This window comes from Oxyura jamaicensis, chromosome 12 (genome assembly GCF_011077185.1).
Source record: "Oxyura jamaicensis isolate SHBP4307 breed ruddy duck chromosome 12, BPBGC_Ojam_1.0, whole genome shotgun sequence".
NCBI lineage: Eukaryota > Metazoa > Chordata > Aves > Anseriformes > Anatidae > Oxyura > Oxyura jamaicensis.
In genome coordinates, this window is record NC_048904.1 from 18,915,359 (window position 1) to 18,929,481 (window position 14,123).

Sequence of the window (14,123 nt, forward strand, 5' to 3'; positions counted from 1 at the left end):
GTTGTTTAAAACCCCATTTGGCTTGGCCTTAAAAATTTCTATGTCGACATAACCCCCAAAACTTTAATATTTTAATACTATTCCTTTTTAAAAAAAAAACATATTAGGTAGTTTGGGTAAAACAAAAGCAAGTAATGCTCAGTACAAAAATAGGCAAAGTAATGCAGTCTTTAAGTGAATAACACTAATTGAAGTCAAAGCGTATTTAATAGTTTAAAATACCTTTTATTTATTTTTTTTTAGTTCTTTTAACATCACTTTTGACATGTACATTCTTACAAATTCGTAGATTTCTGCAAGGAAGTAAGACTATAAGATTTATTATTATAATTATTATTTTTTACTTTTATGGCAGCCTTTTCTAATTGAGGTTTCTGTATGTGAACAGGGAGTTTACATGTTTTTGTTTTCTCATGATATTGCTATTCTTAAGCATTACTAGTTGCCATATAGAAACCCACCAGCATCTTGACATCTTCTTAAGATAAAGAAGAAAGAGCATCTGTCCCTGTAGAAGTGCAAGTAATAAAGAAAGGGTAGGAGAATGATCAGGAAAGATAGGAATGAGAATTGGGAAACAGTTGGCAGCCTAAAATCAGATTGACTTTCAGACAGCACAAGGCCTGAGATGAGTTCCTCATGGCTCTGCACTTACTGTGATGATAACATGTTGATCCTTATCCAGTCCGAGCTATCTAAATAATCTTCCCTGACTGTGAAGCTCTCAGAGCAAATACTAGAGCTGAGGGACAAAAGTAACGTTTTCAGACTTGTTTTGAGAAGGATCTACCTATCCATCACCACAAGCTGTGGTGGAGGTCAGAGTCACCAACACAGGATCTTCAGTGGAGCCCAGACTTCATCCTGCTGTTGGAGCACAAGAAAATTCTCTTTACGTGATAACCATTTGTTTACATGTAGTGGGAGGTGAGAATGATAATTCCCCTCAAGAACATTTCACATCTTTTTTTCTAACTCCAAACTATAAAGCATATTAATTTCTCTTGCTATTTTAATCTGTGTAAGACAGAGAGGTGATGAAACATTTTACTCATCTCTCATTTTCCTGTAACTGTAATTTACTTCAAGTTGTAAATTGACAGACAATTGGAAACAGAACAAGGTAAATGCTTCTTAAAGCACCTTAATATGAGAACTAATAGCTATAATGCATGTTTCTTGTAACTTGGTTCTGTCTAAACTGATAGTTAATTGGATTGTAATTCTTATGTGTATAAGTATTCAAACATGTCTAAACCTCATAAAACCTATATAGGGAGAAAGACAGTATTAGTGGAAAATCAAAACCAAACTTTTAAGCATGTTTACGCAGCAAGCTCAATGAGCACTTTTGCTGATCATAAAACCTGTATAATTTAGATGCCATTATTCTTTTTGCCAATGTGCAGGCAATTTCTGGTACTACTGGAAAACCTAAAAATATTAAGTTTACTTAATAAAACCTATTAAAATGGGTGGCATGAAACTGAATTATTTCAACTGGAATATATACACTGGGGAAAGCAAGATCTTGAATATTCACATTACAGCTCATTGAAAAGGCAATGGGCTATGCAACAAGATTGACAACAAAGGGAAAAATGATGAGGAAAATTGCCTTACTTATCTGCTAGAGTGCTCTTGACTGCCAACTGTAATTTTATGGTTCATTATATAAAAAAATACCATTAATGTTAGTACTTGTGTATCATAATCATACAAAGAAGGAAAAAAGTTCATTGAAATGTGCTCCATTTTTAATCAAGACACTGTAATTGTGTGTTTTTCAGGCATCATCAATTTCCATCAATTTTACTGCTGCAAAAATAATGTGCTGCTATAGTTCTTCCAAAGGTCAATTTCTGCATGAGGTACATTGACTGCCAGGATGTAAACTGTAAATAAACAGCCACATAATTTATCTTCTCTGATATTACTTGATTCATCATCAGCTTTAAGTTGATCAGTGTGGAAAATGGAATCACTGGTTTGAAATTTCGTGGTGCATCAGGTAACTTTGAAATTACAGGAACTTTGGTTATATAAATGTTGTTATATAAAATGTCAGGCAACAGCCAATATTAGCATTGCAGAACCAGTATTATGCAGCAAATGTATCTGTCAACCTATCTGTGTGCTTTTACTAGTCTTGAAAATCACAGAATGGATAAAGTTGTCTGAAGCAATGGCAGGCCCTGCACTGCAATGTGTTGCATGCTTTATGAGTCAACCATCTGGTATTATCTCAAAACAACTTTGACCATCAGAGAATTTGGCTTCATTGCACCTAAAGGGGAACAGTGGTGCTATTACCATAAAAAATCAGTTGTTTGTTCATTTGTTTGTTTGTTCCTTTTATTTTTAATATATATATATATATATATATATTTTCTGTATGACACAGAAACATTTAGTGACACATTAGAGGATTCAGGAAGTTTTACACAGGACAAGTTTTCTGAATTAATGTTTATATTATTTCAGTACAAAGTCAAGGACCAAGCCTATTCGGAGGAGATGCTGTGTCCCAAGGACTTTCTTCTCAAGAAAATTGATGATTTCCAAATGATATTTTCCCAGCTAAGGGATGTTCAGACTTTCTTTATCCATGACTCTGTGATCGAGATTGACCTTGAGAAATGTCTGCCTTTTTCCCTTGGGAATGTGCTCTGAGTTTTCAAGCCTGGGCATGTCAATTTTTATTTAGACATTACCACTGGCCAGTGAAGTACAAAGAGTCCATGGCAGATATGGTATTGGAGACTCTAAATGCTGTTGCTTGTCTACTGGGGCAGAATACTGAAAAGTCACCAGTGTGCTTAATGGGAAAGCTCTGTTGCTGTTGATCCTTTATCTGTTGAACATGATCCCCTCTTGCAGAACTGCTACCAGAATTTTCTTTCATGCCCAGTCTTGTAATCTCAATCTAAAAATTTTGCAGTACAATCTGTGTATAGATGCCTGAGATGGAAGGCTTCTCTCTGCAGAGGCTGTGTGCTTCCTTTCCACCCTTGCACACAGCACCCTGGCAAGCTTCCTCGGGACCCTGCAGAATAGGCTACTGCACTTTATCCCTTAATCAAAGCAAGGAAGGCAGCTTTAATTTTTATTAACTTCATAATATTTTCCCTCAGACTACTTCAGTCAGAGCTTTTGCTGCATCACCTGAAAGGGGCAATGGTAAACACCGCAGGCACAAAGAAACACATTTTCTCTCTATTATCCATCGTTAAAAAGGTTTGTAAACCCTTACTCTCACCTCTCTTTAAATAAAGCAGGAAAAGCTCAGTACCTGTGAAAAGCTTCTGCTGGGTAGCTTATATTAGGTCAAAAGGATCATAAAAACAGCATTACTTGGTTGATACATTTGTGTAATATTTCATCTGTACTAGTGTAATACACTATCAGAATTGTGTTGCTTTGATGATATATTACTTGATAAAATAAGGTCAGCTGTCAAAAACCCATTCCAGTGTCTGAGGCACTCAAAGTTTTGTTGGGGAAAAAGAAAAAAGTTCATTTTATTCCTGAAAAGCACATTTGATATGGTGAAGGATGGTCAGGCTGAAGCTGAGAGGCTTTACTGATGCAGACAAATCTCCCAGACACTCCATTGCTTAGCCAAGGTTGTAGGGCCCATGGCCCTGGAAACAAAGTGCAGCATCTGCTGCCATCTGAAATCTCTCCTGCAGCTCAACATTAGGCCTGAAATGGCTGGAATAATACACAATATTATGTTTATTTTTGGACACATGTCAGTGTACGCCTAACACCTTCAGAGTAGGATCATCCACCAGTGGATGCGGAGTATGGAGAGGTACAGTGTGGAGAAACAACTCCCTCTTCCTGCCCTGGCAGGAGGGAACATCTGGAATAATGCTCTGCAAATCTCACCATAAAAACATGTCATTATTCATAGTGTATGATTAGTCTTTCCTGCTTTCCTTGTTATAAATATGTAACACATGCTATAGTGCAGAATGTGATAATGTATTTTAACATGATCTTTAATGCTGATATTTAAAAACCTGTTCCTGAATACACACAGTTTAAATTTCACATGAGTGAACATCTACCATTTTCCTGCTTCAATCATAAAGTCTTTTAGGCAAAAGGTAGGCATTGTGTCAATCCGTTTTTACTCCTTTCCTCATATCAGTTATGTACAGTTAAATATTTTCTTCATCTTCCACAGGAAAAATGAATTATTCTAAAACAACGTGTGCTGCAGTGTGTGTGTGTTGGTAAGTCAAAATACAAACACTGACAGAAGATATTCTCATTTGTTTTCCATTCCAGTTTTAAGTGATATTTTAGGAAGCAATCATAATAAAGAGGAGCTGAAGGAGCTGAAGAAATTATTTCTCAGTTAGACAGCAACCTGCTGTTATCTCTAATCTAAGAGGCACTGGATAGAGGTCATCGTTTGATCAATGAGGTGAATTTCATTTTATGATGCTGAAAACAGACAGAGAATGGTACAATCAAGTGCTTTCAGAAAGAAAACAGAAGCAGTCAGAGAGTGATGGAAGAACCATAACAAAAATAAACAGATTTATTGCTATATATAGTCTGTTTTACAAGGACTCCGTAATGCAGAAAGAGGATGTTACCCAACCTTAGCTCCCCAGATATACAACGTATTGCCAGAATTTATAATCATTTTTCCTGTCCAGGACAGTCTTGTGGACAAATGGGGTTAATACAGTGCACCACTACATTCAAAATTATCTCTCATAAAGGAACAGAAACTACTTAGGATGCAATTTGAATTGGTCACATTTTAATTGTAGTAATGTCTGATATTATTTATGGTCACTAAATGACATGGATTGCACGCTTAATTTAAATATTTGCAACTGATGTTTTATAGTTAGTTTGGTATATTGAGCACAGGCATGTTGTCATGGTAATTGAGCAATTATTTGACTTATAAATCTAGATGATATCATAGCCTTAAAACAGCATCTGCTCTTCCATTCAAGAACAATGAAAGAGATAGAGCATTCTTTGTGCTTTTGAGATTGTGGTTACAAATGGCAGTCCAGGAAGAAGTTAAAAATACTTTCCCACAAAAATACTGAATTTCACAATAAACACAGTTGACTAAGTCTATTTGAAATGATCCATCATGGAGCAGCCTAGATAACTTTCAGCAGAGGAAGCAAGGCAACAAGTATCGATAAAAGCAAGTAGATGAGCAAGAGGAAAAGATTGCTCATATAGAGAAAAGGATAAAGGGATTTGATAAATGTATGTACCAGAAAAATGGACAACCATGTATCTGTTACAGTGCCTCAGGAAATCATGGGTTTCTGAATGTCTGACTTACTGTTTGTTTCTGGCATCTCAGTCATAAAAGGAAGTTGAACTGGAAGTATTCCTTGGTTAATATGTTAAGAGGGACATTAAACCTGCACTTGTATCCTTCCCAATTGAGGATGGAAAGGTGTCACCCAGCCAAAGCTATGTATGTTCATAAAGCAGATACAAAAGTAATAAATCTACAGGAAGAGAGACTTGAAAAGATAGTGTTTGGCCCAACAGCTTATTTTTCATCAAAATACAGAGCATATGTATATATATATACAAGTGTGTATATATATATATATATTTACATTGGAAAACTTTGCAAGCTATCTGCACAATCGATGGAAAGTTAAAGAAAGCCCTTGCCGTCAGCACAGATTAATCTGGAATTCCTTGGCATCTTCAGATCCTTGTGCATCAAAACATTAGTTTGCATCAAAAGTTTGAACAGTGACTCAAAGTACTCAGGAGTTCAGAAAACTACAAGAGTGAATAAACTAAAACACCTCCAATTTCTGTGGCTTGCAAACTTCAAAAACTGTAATTGTGCTGGAAGTCTTTGATCTCAACATTACTCTTCTACTGACTTTGAAGTCAAAAGCGTAGGGTTATTGCAGTGGGATCCTAACATGTTAAGTGTTAATTCCCCATAGCCACATTTAAGGTACATCGTATTAGCTATTGACCACTAAGTGCTAAAGGATGTAACCACACGTAGAGTTTTCTTGCTGCTGAGGGTTTCACACATCAGTAAGTTCAGTGCAGATTGTTTCTTACTAGCAAAGAGGTCACTGAAGACCATTGAAGCACAGGACCTCTGGAGGATGTTTTCCAGAACAAATAAGCAATTACGCATTTTTAATAATCAACTGTTGCAGCTGAGCAGGAGTTAAAGTGATGTCTGAAGTTACACACTAACCTGAACAGCAGCATATGTTATTTTTGGAACTTAGGAGGGAGCCCGATGGAGGGGGAGGATGGTGAGAGGGCTCAGCTGGAGCACTGGGAGTGTCTCCCTGACCCCTTAGATGGGAGCTTAACTCTGCAAATTGGCACCAGCCTCTCCCTTCATGCAGCAGACGTGAAAAAGAAAAATGGAAAGGGATTCATTTATATAGCTTGTAAAATATTCATTTATGTGCTGTGTTTGAGGAGAATCGATCTCTAGAGAGTGTGAGGTTTCTGCATCTCAGTCAAATTAGATTAGAAGCAAGGGCTGAGTGGGATGAAATGTTGTGGGGATGGCAATGGGGTGAAACAGTGCTCACTGCTGATCCCCTCTGATCATCAGGGAGGGCTGAGACCACAACAGGACTGAGCCACAAGTCCCTGAGCCAGCAGCTGTGGGTTTTGACTCCACTAGGTGGCAAATGTTTAAATCTTTTGTAGCTTCAGTCTTCGGAGACTTGCTTTAACAATCACATTAAAGCAAGGTTAAATAATGTCAGCGCAGAGGGTTTATTCATTTTATTTCCAGAACTATTTTCAGTGTGTGCTGAAGGGGAATGCAGCAATGGGTGCAGCAATGGGCACAAGGAGGTTTTTGTTTTGTTGCCTGTGGAGTTGCTCCTTAATGTTTGTCATGCTGAGACAGAGAAACACAACTCCAGAGTTCTGCAAGGGGCCCTGTGTGGCTGGAGTGATTTTCTTATTTCAGCCTCTTGGACATTGGTTGGTTCCTTCATTATTAAAAGCTCATGAAGGACAATGTCTGAAAATACAGATATGTTGGGATAGATCAGAATCAGTACGTGTTGTGGCACCTGAACAGTGCTACCTGAACGTCAGAAAGTCTTCCATGGTGCAACAGGGGTTGTTTGCAGGCAATAGGACTGCTCAGAGTCTGTACGACCCCTGACCAGGTCTGTGCACAGGACACCAGAAGCAGCATGAGCACACACAGCTGCTTGCCCATGGCTGTAGTGACCGGTGAAACTGACCTGGTTTAATTTTCAGTTAAAACACTCTTTGAAGGCTTGAAGTGAGACTTTAAGTAGATTCTCAACTTACTGTTGTTAAGGAAGCTTGAAAAGTCTCTAAAATGGACTTTTAAATTCTAAACTGAGAAATATCTTATATAATGTTTTCAGCTATTTCTGACAAGAGTGTCTTTACCTAGGGAGCAAAGTATTTGTGAGGATGTCAATAAAGAGCAGCTCTGACAGCAGTTTTCAGTATCAGCATAGACGCAGAATGCTGAATATTACCTGTATTATCAAATGGCTAACACTTTCCAAGAGTAAGCTATCTCTTTAGAAAGCTGTGGCTTTTATGAGCATCATCATTTTCTGTCACGCTTGACATGGTTAGGTTTGAATGAGTTTGAAGTTTTTACCCTTGTTTAAATTTGTGATAAAAGAAGCAAGCATTTTCTTAGAGATGGGTGTTGAAAAATTTGCTATATTCAAACAGAAACAGTTTCATTCTGCTGTTTCTGCTGAAAACTCTGAGATCTATGGAGAACAAGACTTAAGTAATAGAGTGATTTGCCAAGCTTTTGGCATTAAAGCAGCACAGGTACAGCTCATGTAGAGGCAGAGACTTACTACAGTGCTAAATATCTTTCCCTCTAAAAGCTCTGGGGTTTAAAAGCTTTTTGCAGAATCTCCACTGGCCTTCGGATGTCCCAAGGGCAAAGGCAGAAGAGGAGAGGGCAACGAGTGCATGCAAGCAGCTCTGAGCACACTGCATTTACAGATGTGCAATGCCATACTGGTAGAAAACGATTTGTTTGCAACTAAGAGGAATATTTAATTTTCCACATTTTGAACAAAAATTATTTATACTCTTAGGTGATCCCCATTGTATCTGCACCCCCAGGTAAAACACAGATGGAGAGGAGCCAGGAGCTGCTTTCATTATGGGAGGCCTCTTTTTGAATATTTACGTCTGACATATAAATCACATTTAACACATCACTCAGTGTAATAGGTTTCTGTAATTAAATGGGAGTGTTATTGAATAAATTACTATGGTGGTAATTATGTGTGTAATACTCTTGCTATATCTGCAGCAATCCCTTTGACTTTATTACAGGTAAAACAATGACTTGGTCTATTTTCATAATGGTTGATAATTTAGAAAGTCTGAATAAATGTTAATGGCGAGTTGTCCAAGCAGTCTTTAAAAATGTTGCCTCTATTAGTTTTAGCTCAATATTGACACAGCATTACTCCTAATGCTTCCTGCATACCCACAGTACCGCTGGCACCCTCTGTTAGCTGTGAAAACATAAACTCATCTGTGGAGCTTTGTTTATGAAAGAAACACCTGTAATACAGTGGAGAAATGTTAGTTTATAATATCCCCAGACTGATTTTTCTAGATGGAGTAGAGAGCCCAAAGTTATCTGCATCCAATCAGAAAGGGACTTTATGTAAAACTGTTGCAGAATTAGCATAGCTGAGGATAACTTGATAACATTGGCCTTATGTTTTGTACACTAAGCAATACTTAACAAAGTTTACAATTTTCCCTTTCCTTTGTCTAAGTTATTTATATACACACCTAAGTACAAACTCACCCACTGGATGCTTAAATTAAATTCCAGTGAGACCTTATTTTTATTTACTGTTTTCTCCAATATGCATACACCTTCCAAATCTCTACAGAGCTACATCGATTCCTGCAGTATCATCTTCTCCTGGTTTATTGAGCGCACATGGTGACTGATTGTCCCTTGATACTTCAGGAAGACCTAAAAGATACAATAATGTAGCTTTAAATAGGCTATAACTTCATTAAGCTACCACCACATCTGGGAAATTATTTGAGACGGTTGGAAATTCTTGACAATTTTTTTCCCACTGGAAAAAAATAAAAATAAAAATAAAAATGCTGATTTGCCAAAACAAAAACTGCTCGCTAAGCAGAATTTGGTTCAACGTATCCAATTAAGAAGAAAAAGAAGCCAGTGAAATAGAAACTTGATACTATTAACTGAAGATTGTGGTTTTTCTTGTAATGACAGTTTTTCAAAATTGTAATGCATTTATAGTAAAAAACAGTTGAAACCAATTAATTTGCCTGACCTGACAAGAAATGGAGGTGGGGAGGCTTTGGTTGAAAATGTGAGGTTTACACCCTGTGTCTAAAATGCAATTTTTCTTCCAACCGTTGACAAATTATCAGGCAATGAAACATAATTCATGCTCTGCAGGGAACTTCCTCACTGTGCTGACATGCTGTGGAGACCATCTCCACCTCTGCTTATAGAAGAAATTGGAAATGGGGAAAAAATGGCCTCTTAATGTAGAAGCGATTAACAGTCAGTTTTCCTCCTTCTTTGTCTCTGCTTGTTGATGTTTAGTTGAGCTCCCAGGGCTTAAACAAGCCTAAGTAACCCAAAGGGTTACGTCTCCATTTTTCACTTCTGGACTTCAGTTTCAATTCCGGTCACAGGTCTAGATGCCATGACATAATTTAAGAATTCAATTAAATATGCGATTTCATAATGAAATCTATCTCATTCCATTATTACCTGTTTTACACATTTCTTGACTTACCAGCTTCCTTTCCAGAAGCCTGGGGACTCTTTGAATCTAGGTATGAGCTTATACCAGTCTTTCTTAGCCTTGCTGAACATCTCCTCTTTGCCTTAGTCCTACTGAACTTCAAGTTTTCATGGCAAACTGATATTAATGCGTGTCTAGTAAGGGCTTTCCTTGAGATTTACATTGCTATAAGATCAAGTTCCTGTTAAGTTAGTTTGAAAATACAGAGAAAACACTTGAATTTATTTTAAGTAAAATCCTAAACGATCTTCAATTAAAAACATTAAAAAAAAAAAAAAAAAAAGATTGCACTTACACTCAATAAGGTGCAAGAAGGATAGCAAAGTTTTTTATTATGCCTTGAAAAGCCATAGCAAATAACTCCTTCAGCATAAGACAAAAATAAACCAATAGCAGCTTTCTATGGAAATTCACGCTATTTTTTCTGTTCAATGGTGCATGTGCTTTGTATGAACATAGAAATGAAGAACTAATTTATCAAGAAAATGTATAGGTACTTCTTCAAGAATTTCTATTGCTTTGGAAACATTATTCTTTTTTTTTTTTTTTTTTAACACAGCTTTACTGATCTGTTTTCTGTCGGGTAGATCTAAGATGGGTGAGGAAATATTTTCCTTCATTTTATGATAAAGAAAAAGGAAGAAAGAAAAACTAAGCATTAAGATGCCAACGTGTTTTATCTACTTCAGTCCTGCCTGAGAGAAACAGATTCAGCAGAACAGTTTCACCTTTGCAGAAGTTATTGCTTCACCTTCTCCGCCTCTTCTTACAAGTTTTCCTATGTTCTTCCTTAGCTCCTTTGTATTTTACCTTTCACAGGAGTGTAAAGCATCTGCTCTCTAATGTGACAATGCATTATACAGAAATCAATGCCATCAGGCACCAGAGAGCCCTAGGTCTACCCGACCAAGGGGAATATTTTAAGGGTGATATTCTGCAAGCACAATGAGATACTTATGTTCCTTTAAAATTTAAACAGTGCCTGGTGGTATCAAAACACCTCCTGAAAATCTGCAGCCGGATAGTTGTTGATAGGCAACCTCAACAGATCTTGTCATAGAAGAATCTGCCCCAGTGACTGCCTCTGTCCTGGTCCCCTCCCACAGAGACTGATCATGGCAAAAACAAATGTCAAATATTCCATGTAGGTGAATTCTACTGGTTGTTTTCATTCTCTCTTGTCTCTTTCCTATTTCATTATTATCTCTTCTCTTTTTCTTCACCCTTAGTAAGATGTGCATCCAAATTAGACACATTTAGGTAATGGCAAATTTGCTGTAACAGGAGTATCCTTGCTTTGTGTAGCAGAGATTGCTCAAACATTTCCAGGAGTTACATTTGGTGTCTGCACCTGCTATGACAATGTTATTGTGACGTGTGTCAGCATCTCATTGTGATACTGCCATTAACTTTCTCAGTAAAGCCACAACGTTAATAATACATTGAGTAATCTGAGCTATTGTTTTTCCTTTTACTTTACTGCTGTACTCCACAAGAAAATTGCCTGAGACTTTTGTGACTATAATTGTTCTAAAGATTCTAAAGATTGTGTTTTTAGTAAGGTGATTGCATTTAGGTTAGACTGAGCAACACATTTGCTGTAGGAAAGAGATGGATGGATAGAAAGAGACTAAACAATATATCCTTGCAGTTTGGGGAAAATATGTGATTATCCATTTTTCTTTAGCAAAATACAAGAATCATAATAATTCTTCAAGATATTGACTAGGAGCCGAAGGCTAGAGCTGTCATTTTGAGGAAATAAAATGCAGAGTCTGTCAGGAATTATTTTACTTCAAACTCCATGGTCAGCCGATATCCTTGACCCAATAAATGGAAAGGTCATACTTAAAATACGAAGTGGCTACTACTTTAAACAGAAAATATAAAAGGCATTTAGCTCAGCAGAATATTATTTCTAATATGTCCTAAAGAGTCCTGCCATGCAGCAGGGAGCCATGCAGCTGGCTATGTAGTTGGAAGCAATGGGGTAGCTGCTTAGCTCCCCTGTTCAGCTCCAAAACCCAGGTAGCAAGGCCCATGCCAAGCACACGCCTTGCACGCTCACACAGATGTTGTGCTTGTGGAACACACTGCTTCTCATGTTTCTGGAGTGGTTGTTAAACTGACAATGTACCAAAACCACCTGACATGAGGCAATAAGGCAACGTGACTGAATGTGACAAGGCAGTGTTGTGACTGCTTCTAATGAAAACGAGTGCAGTGGCTGTTATTTCAGGCATTGCCTCTCTTGAATGGGTGTGCAAAGAGGGGACACACAGAGCTACATGCACTTCTGTGAGCTCTGCCCACCGTCTGTCTTCCCTGCATTTAAATCACAATGGAGCAGATCTTCAGGACTGGATGGTCATTAATGAAACGAGGAGCCTTATTGTGACCCTAACCATTGGGAACATCTCCCAAAAGATTGGTGCTACAGCTTCTAAGAGTAAAGTGGAAAGATGCTTAAAGGCGAACTTTGTGTTTTGCAAGTACCTGGCCTGTCTGGACAGGCAATGAGTTGCTGGGGCCTCTAATTCCTGCTGGGTTCTGCTCTCCCAGGGGTTTGTGTCTGCGTCAGGGAACCAGCGGGGAGCAAAGAAATGTCCCACCTAGAAGGCAGCTGAGGACAAAGCGTCTGCTTCGCTGTTGAGATCTAATCTTCAGGCTTTTTAATTTAATTAGTACACTTAACCAGTCTACCTTGAAAGGAACATTGGTCTGTTCTCTGTCCTCAATACTATTCTTATTTCTCTGAGAGATGATATCTGAGGAGGCAGTGGTTTTGTTTAAATACAGAGGTTTTATTTAGTTGATCCCCCCCCCCCCCAAAAAAAAAAAAAAAAAAAAATCACTTAAGTTTGTGGAAAGCTATCAGATGGAAACATATATCAGAGCAGCAAGGGTATTGTTATTTGATTTTCTTGATGTAGTTTTTGCTTGTACATTTCCCAAAGCAAATAAAAACAGATTGGGATTGAATTAGGGGGTTTCACACTGAGTTCTGTATTGGTTAATTTAATAGGTATAAAATTCCCCTTAATTAATTAACCCCATACAATTGTATAGCAGTTAGAAACTTCTTTGTCATGTATAAAAGCAGTGTACCTGTGATACGTCAGCAATGGTTTTCTGAATGTTGTCAAACATTGAGTAAATTTGATTATGTCCATATTTATTTATTTATTTATTTATTAGTCTTTATTTGTAGTTTTTGGGGGGCTAAGGGAAGAAAACCTTTTGGGTGACTTTATAGGCAAACACCAACTGAGACATCTAAAATGACTTTTAAAGTATTTATTTATTTTTGTCTTATTTTACAGTTGGATGCTTTGGATGAATCTGCAGAAATTACGTTACCAGCTCACACTGAACTTCAGTGCAAGGAGGCTCTATAAATCTTACAGGTGTTTAGGATTTCCAGTATTATTAGGAGCATAATAAAATGACATAAATTTTGGGATTATGAAGTAAACATTGGAAACAATCATTTAATTACTGGATTCTGATATTCTCCCTGTGATCAAGCATACTTTATTTTCCATATTTTCTTTGCTGGCAGTTACTAAATGTATCCATGCAAAGAAAATCCACAAAGCTTGAATACATAGAGAGAACTAAAATGGGATTTTGGCCCAGTGGAGCCTTATAGTTTTCTGTGTGCAGACTGAAAATTATCTGTTTCTGTTCCCATTTTTAATCAGGGATTCAATGTAGTAGCTGTGTGGAGTTTCCCTGTTATACATGAACACAGCAGGACTGTACCAGGACTCTCAGAGTCCTCAGCTCCAGAAGAATTTCCCTCCACTGTACTACAAAGATCCTGTATCTGAATTACTCCAGATGTCAGTAAAAATGCAGAAACCTTTTTGCATTTAAATATTTAAGTTAAGCAATTTGATAACACAGGCAACAAGGACTGTTAAATCTCGTCTACTATTATGAATATAACAGTGACAAATACTGGTAATACTTCAAAGGAAGGTCAGAACTCCAAACAAATTACTTTGGAGCCTTCAGCTCAGGCATTTGCTCTCCAAAGCATGAATATATGGTGGGCACAAAATTTAAGGATATTAAGTTATTTAGCCTCAGTGTCTGACTTCATGATAGACAGTGGCACTGAATTCCACAGCATGAAACTTGATTGCATACCATAAATAGTGCATGTATGCTATATTGAATACGTGACCTAATTTCATTTATATTGAGAATACATCTGGAATAAGAACTGGAAGAAAGTGGGAAGTATTTTCTTTCTTTCTTTCTTTCTTTCTTTCTTTCTTTCTTTCTTTCTTT